Raw genomic sequence first — 9,320 nt, 5'->3', positions numbered from 1 at the left:
GAGGCAGGCAGATCTCTGTGAGTTCCAGGACAGCCTGATCTACAAAATGAGTTCCAGGACAGCCAGAGCTGTTACACAGAGACACCCTGTCCTGAAAAACAAACAAACAAACAAACAAACAAATAAAACAAAAATACTGCCACTCATAACACATAATAGTCTGGAATTTGAATCAGCCTGTTTCTGGCATTGTTAACTGGGTCTTTCTGAGATGTGATGGCACGTGTGTGCTGTATGTTCAGAACAAGGTCTGCAGTGAAGTCATGGGTGAAACATGGGTGAATGCTGCCAGAAAAACATCTCAGATTCTTTGAGAGTTTGACTTCAATTTAATGTTGGGTCACTGTGCATTCAGAAACCTTTTACTATTTGTCAAAACTTTTGTAAGCTTCACATTCAGTTACACAACTCACTCTGGGGCTGTGACCTACAGAGTAGGAAGGTGGGCTCTAGAGGATAGAATATGTATGTGTGTTACTAAATATTCTATAGCAAATCATAAAAGGGGATTTACAGACATGGCAGTGCATGCCTTTAAACCCAGCACTCAGGAAGCAGAGGCAGGTAGATCGCTTGCGTTTGAGGCCAGCCTGATCTACAGAGTGAGTTCCAGAACAGCCAGGACTACTCAGAGAGACACTGTCTTGAAAAACCAGGATATAAAAGTAAGATAAAATAAATAAACAAAAGGGGGTTTATTAGGTTGATTTACATGACAGGAATTGGGTAGTCCAAAAATGGCTGTCTGCACACTGGGGAAGCGGCTCAGATCGGGGAGCCCCAGTACTCCTGGTGCACTGTGAAATCTGTGTCCAGAGTTGATTCTGAGTCCACACTGATGCTGGTGACCGAGCTGATGAGCAGCGGATAGCTACACTTGTTCAGAAAGAAAGGCAGGCAGGCAGGCATGTTCTTTTCCCTCAGACTTCTTTTTGAGCTGGCCTGCGCTGGGGATGGGTCTTTGCCTCCAAGTCACCGCTCCACGAGTCCGTCCTCTCGGGGAGCATCCTGAGAGATACACAGGCGTAGATATCCGGTGATCCAAAATCTCCGCCCTGAGTGGAGCCTGGTAAAGCATGCATCACAATGAGCCTTCTTTTTGTAAGGTCTTCCCAGAGTGCGTGTCTACGATCCTCCTTTTGTCGTCTTGTCTCCCCACCCATCTGCCTGGGCTAGAACCAACTACGGGGATGCTTCCTGCTCCCACCGCACAACACCGAGGCAATGGGAGCCTTTGTCTACACTCTGTCCGTGGTAAGCTCAGGCTACCGGGGCACGTATCATTACACACTGTGAGAATGAGGCTGATGAACAGTCGCTGCCGGACAAGCTCGGCTCCAGGCAGACAGGATGCTTCACCGTTAGGATGTCCTTAGCTCGGGACCAACGCTAAGGTACTAACAGTGCACAAGAGCAAGCAGTCGTGGCTTTGGAATTGACCACGTTATCCCAGCCATTGTGAGACCCACTTCCTCCTAGCACTACCAAAGACATTAAAAAGACCTGTGGCAGGACAGGGTTTGGGGTGGAACCATTTGGTCACTTGGGTACCCCATCTCCTTCTACAGTTTAGCTGATTTAATGCAGAAACTAAAGGAGACATGGCAGGCATCTTGACATCAAGCGTCACTTGAAGACTTTTCGTTTGGTTTTTTGAGACAGGGTTTCTCTGTATAGCCATGGCTGTCCTGGACTCAGTCTGTAGACCAGGCTGACCTCGAACTCACATCAATCCGCCTGCCTTTGCCTCCCTGAGTGTTGGGGTTACAGGCGTGCCACCGTGATAGCTTCCCTTGAGGATCTGAATCACAGACACAGTCTCTAAAAAGGGGGAAAGGGACAACACTATCCCTTTTAGGATAACTGGGGATAAGTGGAGAACTGGGAAGTCACTAATCTAATGCCTGAGAGGTACCCCAGGGGCTTCCCCATCGCCCCCGTACGACACCTTCCTCCCTGGCTGTCCCTGCAGCCTAGGCAGGGACAGGGGAAAGCCCAGCAGTAGTGCAGGTGTTTTCTGCAGAGTTCCTGGAAAGCAGGGATTGTCTCTGTAACTACCAGACCTCCTACCTGGCACGTCCCCAGGAGAGAGTAACTATTTGCCTAAGGACCAACTTTTTATTTCATTAAAAAAAATTATTTATATATTTGTTTGTTTGTTTAATCTATAGAGCAGGCTGGCCTTGAATTCAGAAATCCGCCTGCCTCTGCCTCCCAAGCGCTGAGATTAAAGGCTTGTGCTACCGGCTTGATTTTTGTTTTTTTGTTTGTTTGTTTGTTTGTTTGTTTGAGGCATATCTCACTGTGTAGCCTTGACTGATCTTGAACTCGGAATTTGATTGCCTCCGCCTCCTGAATGCTGGCATTAAAGGCATATGACACTGTGCCTGGCTCAGGGATAACTTCTTACAAGGTCTATGGGACATCACTAGCTTCGGAGGGTTTTTTTTTCCTACGATTTTTTTCTTTAGTTTTGTTTCTCTGTCTAAGTATATGTCACATGGGAATGAGTGTCCTCAGAGGGCAGAAGAGGTGTTAGTTCCCTTGGAGCTGAAGTTACAGATGCTTGTGAGCCACCAAAAGCCACCCAGTGAGGGTGCAAGGAACCAAATTCGGGTTCTGTGAAAGAGAAGTGCTCCTAACCACTAAACTACCCCTCCCGCGCCAAGACATGCCCAGTTTGCCCTGACAAAAACCCTTGTGCTTTTGCATTGAGTGGCAACAAACCTAACCCCCTGGGTTCCTCCTTTTGTACACAAGCAGTCCAGCTGGTTCTGGGTAAAGCCTGGGGGTGACAGATGAGGAATCCCATGTAACCATTAAATTCGGTTTCAGAGTGTGTTTAATGTCTAGAACATTCTGATCTACTGTTTTGAGGGAAAAAAAATGCTACGAAAGACTCACTGCAAGATGTTCCTGTTCATTTTCTTCTAGTTAATTGTGGACATAGGTAACAAGACACAACAATGTTTATGCCTCAGTTTCACAGGTTCCCTACACATGGCTTTAACGTACTTTTAACTTTTTTTTTTTTAATAGAGTTTCACCGTGAAGCTCTGACTGGTCTGGAACTTGCTATGTAGACTGGGCATGCCTCCAACTCATAGAAATCCATCTGCCTCCTGTGTGCTGAAATTAAAGGTATATTGCCATGCCTGATCTTGAACACACAGGGTTTTCTTTGTTTGTTTTGGGTTTGGGTTGTTTTTTTTTTTTTTTTTTTTTTTTTTTTTGAGACAGGGTTTCTCTGTGTAGCCTTGTCTGTCCTGGACTTACCGTGTAGACCAAGTTGGCCTCAAACCCACAGAGACTGGCCCGATTCTGCCTCCCTGGGATCATAGACATGCGTCACTGTGTCCAGCTTGAACATACAGTTTTAACAAATCATTATTATGATATTAGAGACAGATGATGAGACCAGAATAACAACAACAAATCACCTCTATTAAAAGAAGGGAGAATAAAGACAAAATAAAATTTTCTCTGTAATTGTATTTTTATTTCTTAAGACAAGGTCCCCTGTAGCACGTGCTAGCATTGAACACAGTATATAATCAAGAGTAATCTTGAGCATATTTTTTTTCATTTATTTCCTTTTTGTTAAAGGTTTATTTACTTTTATGTGCATTGGTTATTTTGCCTACATGTACGTCAGTCTGAGAGTGTCAGATCCCCTGGAACTAGAGTTACAGACAGTTATGAGCTGCCATGTGGGTGCTGGGAATTGAACCCAGGTCCTCTGGAAGAACACCCAGTGCTCTTAACTGATGGGACCTCTCTCCAGCCCCAGCCTTGAACTTGTGATCTTCCTGCTTCAGCATTCTCACTGTGGGAATTATAAGTATGCACCATCGCATCAGAACCCAGGGCATCGTTCATGCTTGGCAAGTACCGCAGAAAACAGGCCACATCCCTAGTCCCTCTGTTATTACATTTAACCTAGGATGTTTCAAGGAGGTTCCTGACCACTTTTGTTTTCCTCTCATATGCCCACACCGAGACCCTGGAGATGAAAAACATGTAGCGCTTCCGCCCTGACGTTGCAACTAAGTCTAAGGGGAAGGCAGATGTGAAGTAACTGGCAACTAATACCACAGAGCGTATGCCACTGATGACAAGTGACATCCATATCTGTGGGGGGCACAGGGAGGAAGTGGTTAGCGCTGCTTGGGGGGAGGAGGGTCCAAGGAAAGGCGCCATAAGAGACACTAACATACAGCTGGGCCTTGAGAGACAAAAAACAAAACAAAACAAAAAACCAACGACTGAGTGGGCAAGGAAAGTGTTTCCATTCTGTGCAAAATATGAGTGAAGTCATATCGGAGAGAGGCTAGGGAACCTCTGATTAAGAGTGAATGTGCACTCTGGTTAGATGTGGGGTGCACTCTGGGCATCGTGGGGGGGAGGTGATAGCAGCAAAGTGGCCTGTAGAGCAGATAGTTGGTGAGCGTCAAAGCACATAGGGAAGCGTTAGGAGGGCGTGGCGGGGAATGGCCTAGAATGTGGAAGCAAGGACTGACTCTATAGCTGGTGTGGATGGAGCGCCCAGCGCTCTTAAAGAGGAAGAAGGAGGGGGAGAGGGGGAGGAGGAGGAGAAGAAGAAGAACTGCATATAGTCCCCCAGAGTATGCTGTAGTGATGAAGTGATGGTCAGGCCAAGATACAGGTGAATCTCTGCTATACCGCATCCTTGCTGGGTGACTTAGCAGCCTTCTCTTCTCTTTCTTTCTTTCTTTCTGTCTGTCTTTCTTTCCTTCTTTTTTTATTTAAACATTTTAAATGGTTCATTTGTTTTTATTTCATGTGCATTGATGTTTTGCCTTCATGTATACCTCCATGAGTGTATCAGATCCCCTGGAACTGGAGCTACAGACAGTCATGAGCTGCCATGTGGGTGCTGAGGATCGAACCCGGGTCCTCTGGAATTGCAGCCAGTGCTCTTAGCCACTGATGCATCTCTGCAACCCTGGCTCTGTTTCTGTAATCTCTAAAATGGCAAAGAGGATATTTCCATCTCAATAGCTTGGAAACAGGACTAGCGGAGGATAACCTTTCATTTTCTTTCTTAAAAAGCTTTTAAAATTACATTTACCTATCGCACGTGTGCACGAACGTCTGTGACTGGGCACCTGCATGTATGTGTATCACAGCGCGTATGTGGGGGTCAGAAGCCAACCTGAGCCATCTTTCTGGTCCTGGTGTGTTTTGAACATTTACCGTGTGTCTGGCTGACCCTGTTTGAAGTACTTTGGCACATGTTAGCCTTCAGGAAAGCCCCGTCTGGCATTACAGGTGAGGGCACTGAGATACAGGGAGCTCAGATTAGTCATCTGACGTCCTAGAGCAAGACACAGACTCTTCCCTGACTCCAGAGCCCAACACCTCACCGCACGCTTTTGCTGATAATGGTAACAGAAAGCATTCATAATGGCGACCATGGCAACTCACTTCGAGGTGACCCTGGAGCAGGTGCCACCAACACCTCTCTAGGCACAGAGAGATTAAATCAGCTGCTGCTTTTTTTTTTTTTTTTTGACAAAGTCATGGGTAAGTCAGGCTGTGTAGTTCATCCCTCACTAGTTTCATAGCCAACAACAGAGGCCTGTTTTGCTTATTGTCACTCTTATTGTTCCAAGAAAGAATATTCAAGGTGATCCTTGGCTATATAGAGAATTTGAAGCCAGCCTGAGGTACATGAGAACAGAGAGAGAGACTGAGAGTGTGGTGGGTGGATGGACATTCCTGAGTGAGACTTGGAATAGGTGCCAGAGGGACTATGACAGCCTGGAGGAAAGGTCCTTCCTTCTTTGAAGGGAACAGGTGTTCCCCTCCCCATTCTTCCTTCCTGGTGCTGCCTCATTGGCCCTTGAGCACTAGTGGAAATGGGAAAAACAAGTCTTATTCTTCTGTGGAGGCAGACACACAATAGTGCCTTAAAACTGTAACTCCTCTGGTGGCAGAGGAATTACTGGGAGTTTAGGCCCGTCTGGATGACATAGTGTCAGGTAAGCTAAGGTTATGTAGCAAGACTATGGAGATGGGGGAGGGAAAGGAGAGGAGAGAGAGGAGAGAAAAGGGAAAGATCTTTCCCTCCCTGAGTCGGAGGACCCTAAGGAGATGGCAGGTGCTGGGGAGCAGCACCTCAGCAGCCCCTACATTCAGCCTGCAGGGCCTGTTCCTCTTGTCCACGGCACAGGTCAAGCCTGTTGGCTAGATGGGAAGGGTCACATTCCTGTGGCTGGTCCACTGGTGATGGACTGGAATCAGCCTGGAGGAGTCGAGACGGGGGGGGGGGGATTTATTTGTGTGTGGATCCTGGATTAGTGTTCTCCTCTGATCGCGTCCACCTTCTAAGTGTTGGGATTACAGGTATGAGACCACCGATGTCAGCCTCTCTCTTCCTCACCTTGTGCAGAGATGCCTTGTGCAGAGACGGTAAAGACTGCATTAAGCCAATTCATATGAATCCTGAGGGAATTTCCGACGAAGGGGAGGAGTTGTGAATAGTCCTAAGGAGCCTCTCTCGTTGCTGAGTAGCTGCGGGGAGGGGGATAACTAGGCAGCACTCTAACAGAGTTAATGTCATCTCTGTGGGTCACAGGGACATCTTGTGCTTTCAAACGTGATACCCTGGGGACATTACCCATCGCAGTATTCCAGGTAACAGTGAAGAATGTCATGAGGAAATGTCAGGCAAACACCAAATGAGGAACTTTCAAGCGAAAGAAAAAGCCAGGGGTCTGTCTTCTAATTTATTTATGTGTGTTGGCGTTTGGTCTGCATGTATGTCTGTGTACCATGTGCATGCCCGATGCCCACTGACGTCAGAGTAGGGCATTGGATCCCCTGGGAGTGAAGTTATAGGTGGTTGTGAGCTGCCATGTGGGTCACTGGGAATTGAACCCGGGTCCTCTGGAGGAGCAACCAGCGTTCTCAACCACGGAGCCATCACTCCAGCCCCACGTGGGCCTGGAGTCTGTCTCTTTTAAAATGTCAGCTATATAACAGGCAATGTGCTGGAGTAAAGAGGGCATATTAATTAGTTATGCCTCTGCTATGATCAAATACCTGCCAAAAGCAACAGCAGGGGAAGGTTTCACTCCGGCTCACAGTTCAGAGGCGTGCAGTCCATCACGGCTGCGTGTCTACAGACCAACAAGCAGAGAGGCAATGGTAGGACTTTCTCCTTCCCCCCTTTCTTCAGTGGAGGGTCCCAGCTCAGGGGATGGTGCCACCCACGTTCAAGAGCCACCCTCTGCAAGCTTCTTCATAGAACCCAAAGGCGTGCTTCACGAATGCCCTGTTTATTAATCCAATCAAGCTGACATTAGAATTAACCATCACAGGGGGAAAAAGTTAGAATAAGAGTGGCTGTTTAAATGGAAAGAGCATACAGATAGGTAAAGTTCATGGCTGGGCAGTGATGTAAGAGTGGAAACACAGGGGTCTTTACAGGCCACAGCTATGCTCGATGAAAGCAGGCAAGTCCGGGGAAATAACAACAAACCGACTCACAAAAATTAGGGGGGAAAAAAGCCCACGGTGGTAGTTCATTCCTTTAATCCCAGCACCCAGAAGGCAGAAACAGGGATATCTGTGATTCAAGGGCAGGGGAGTTTACATAGCAAGTTCTAGGCCAAGCCAGGCCTGTTGCCTAAAAAGTAGCAAAATCAGAAAAAAAAAAAAAAGTCCACAATGACTTAGCATGAGAAAGAATGTGAATTCTGCAAATCTGGGTAAACGGCATATATATATATATATATATATATATATATATATATATATAGAGAGAGAGAGAGAGAGAGAGAGAGAGAGAGAGAATTACACTCCAGTCATCTTTGGCTCTGAGGTCTTGGGTAAGGAGTGAATTTCAAGGTAGCAAAAGCATTTAGCCACATTGTAAAAATAGGTAAATGGAGGCGGCGGAGAAGCCTTCCTAGCATTTGGAACAGTGAGATCAACGGCAAGGAGTGTGACGTTAAGTATGAATGACACAAAGGGCTAGTGCTGGCAAAGGGGGTGAAAGGCTAGCCCAGCAGTCGACCCTCCATGAAAAATCATGGTCTCGTCTGGATGGCAAAATGTGTTCCTTTACTCCTTCCCCCAGGCTGGTTCCCTCGCTTGCTCTCAGAGGATTTGGATGTAAGCTATATAAACAGATTCAACCAGCTACCCTTAGAGGAGCTAGCACCGGATTTGGGAAACCATGGAACTGAATTTTGCCCGTCTACGTGGAATGAGTACCAACAGCCGCGCCAAGTGTGGAAGGGAAGTAGCTTTCCACCTACAGGCTTCCGAGACGCAGTGGGTCCGCAATCTGTGAATGAGCAAGAGGATCAACCCAACCAATCAGGGCCCAGTGTACCGCAGCCAATCCCAGCTCAGCGATGCTCTAGGCTGGGCGGGGCCGACTCTCCAAAGAGTGGTTTGTTGGCCTGGTGCCCCTCCCCCCACAGCCCGGGCATACCGTTCTAGAGAGAAAGAGGCCTGGGAGCGGCCGAGAGAGAGGTTGGCAAAGTAGATTAAAGCAAAAGTGCAGGCGGAGAACGCAAACCCTGGACCGCTGCAGCCATGGCAACGCCCGCATTTGTCTTACGCACTGTGCCCATCCCAGGAGGGGTGGAACTGCCTCTAGAGGAAAAAGGGTCGAGAACAGTGGTTCTCAACCTTCCCAGTTTTCTCATGCTGTGGTGACCTCCAACCACCGATTCTTTTCGTCGCTACCCCACAACTGCACTGTGATCGCACTGTAAATGTTTCTGGAGACAGAGGGCTCTCGAAGGCGTTGAGAACCACTGGTCTCGAAGGATACAAGGCCTCTCTCTCCTTCATCCCACCTGGACAGGCGGGGGCACCCTCTTTCTTCTTCGGAAGGAAAAAGGAGGCTGATGTCCCAGAGGGTGGGCTTGCTCAAGGGAGCTGTACCCCAGTACTTCCAGTGGATAGGGTGAAGGTGGGGAGAGAGAGAGAGAGAGAGAGGAAGGAATGCCTCCCCAGACAGGCACACAGCCTGTCTCCTAGCCTCTTGTCTTTCAGGATTCTATCATGAACCCCTCCCGCCAGTAATCTCCAACTGGTAGCTTTTCCATCGTGTCTTCCATCAGATTTTCTTAATCCCGAGATGAGGCTGGATGACAGCACCGCCTAAACTGGTATCATCGTGAAGGAGACAGGAAATGAGAGGGCTGCAGAGCACTTGCTCATTATGTTATGTGCTTCGATGCCCAGCACCGGCCAAACAAGACAAGAGGACTAGGTGAAAATAGGGTGCATTGCATTTGAGGTTCTAGGCGCTGGAAAAATGACTTGGAGCCTAAGAG

The sequence above is a fragment of the Psammomys obesus genome, unplaced genomic scaffold, assembly GCF_907164565.1.
Source record: "Psammomys obesus unplaced genomic scaffold, mPsaObe1.curated_primary_1811, whole genome shotgun sequence".
Classification (NCBI taxonomy): Eukaryota; Metazoa; Chordata; class Mammalia; order Rodentia; family Muridae; genus Psammomys; species Psammomys obesus.
Note: the sequence above shows the minus strand (reverse complement) of the source record.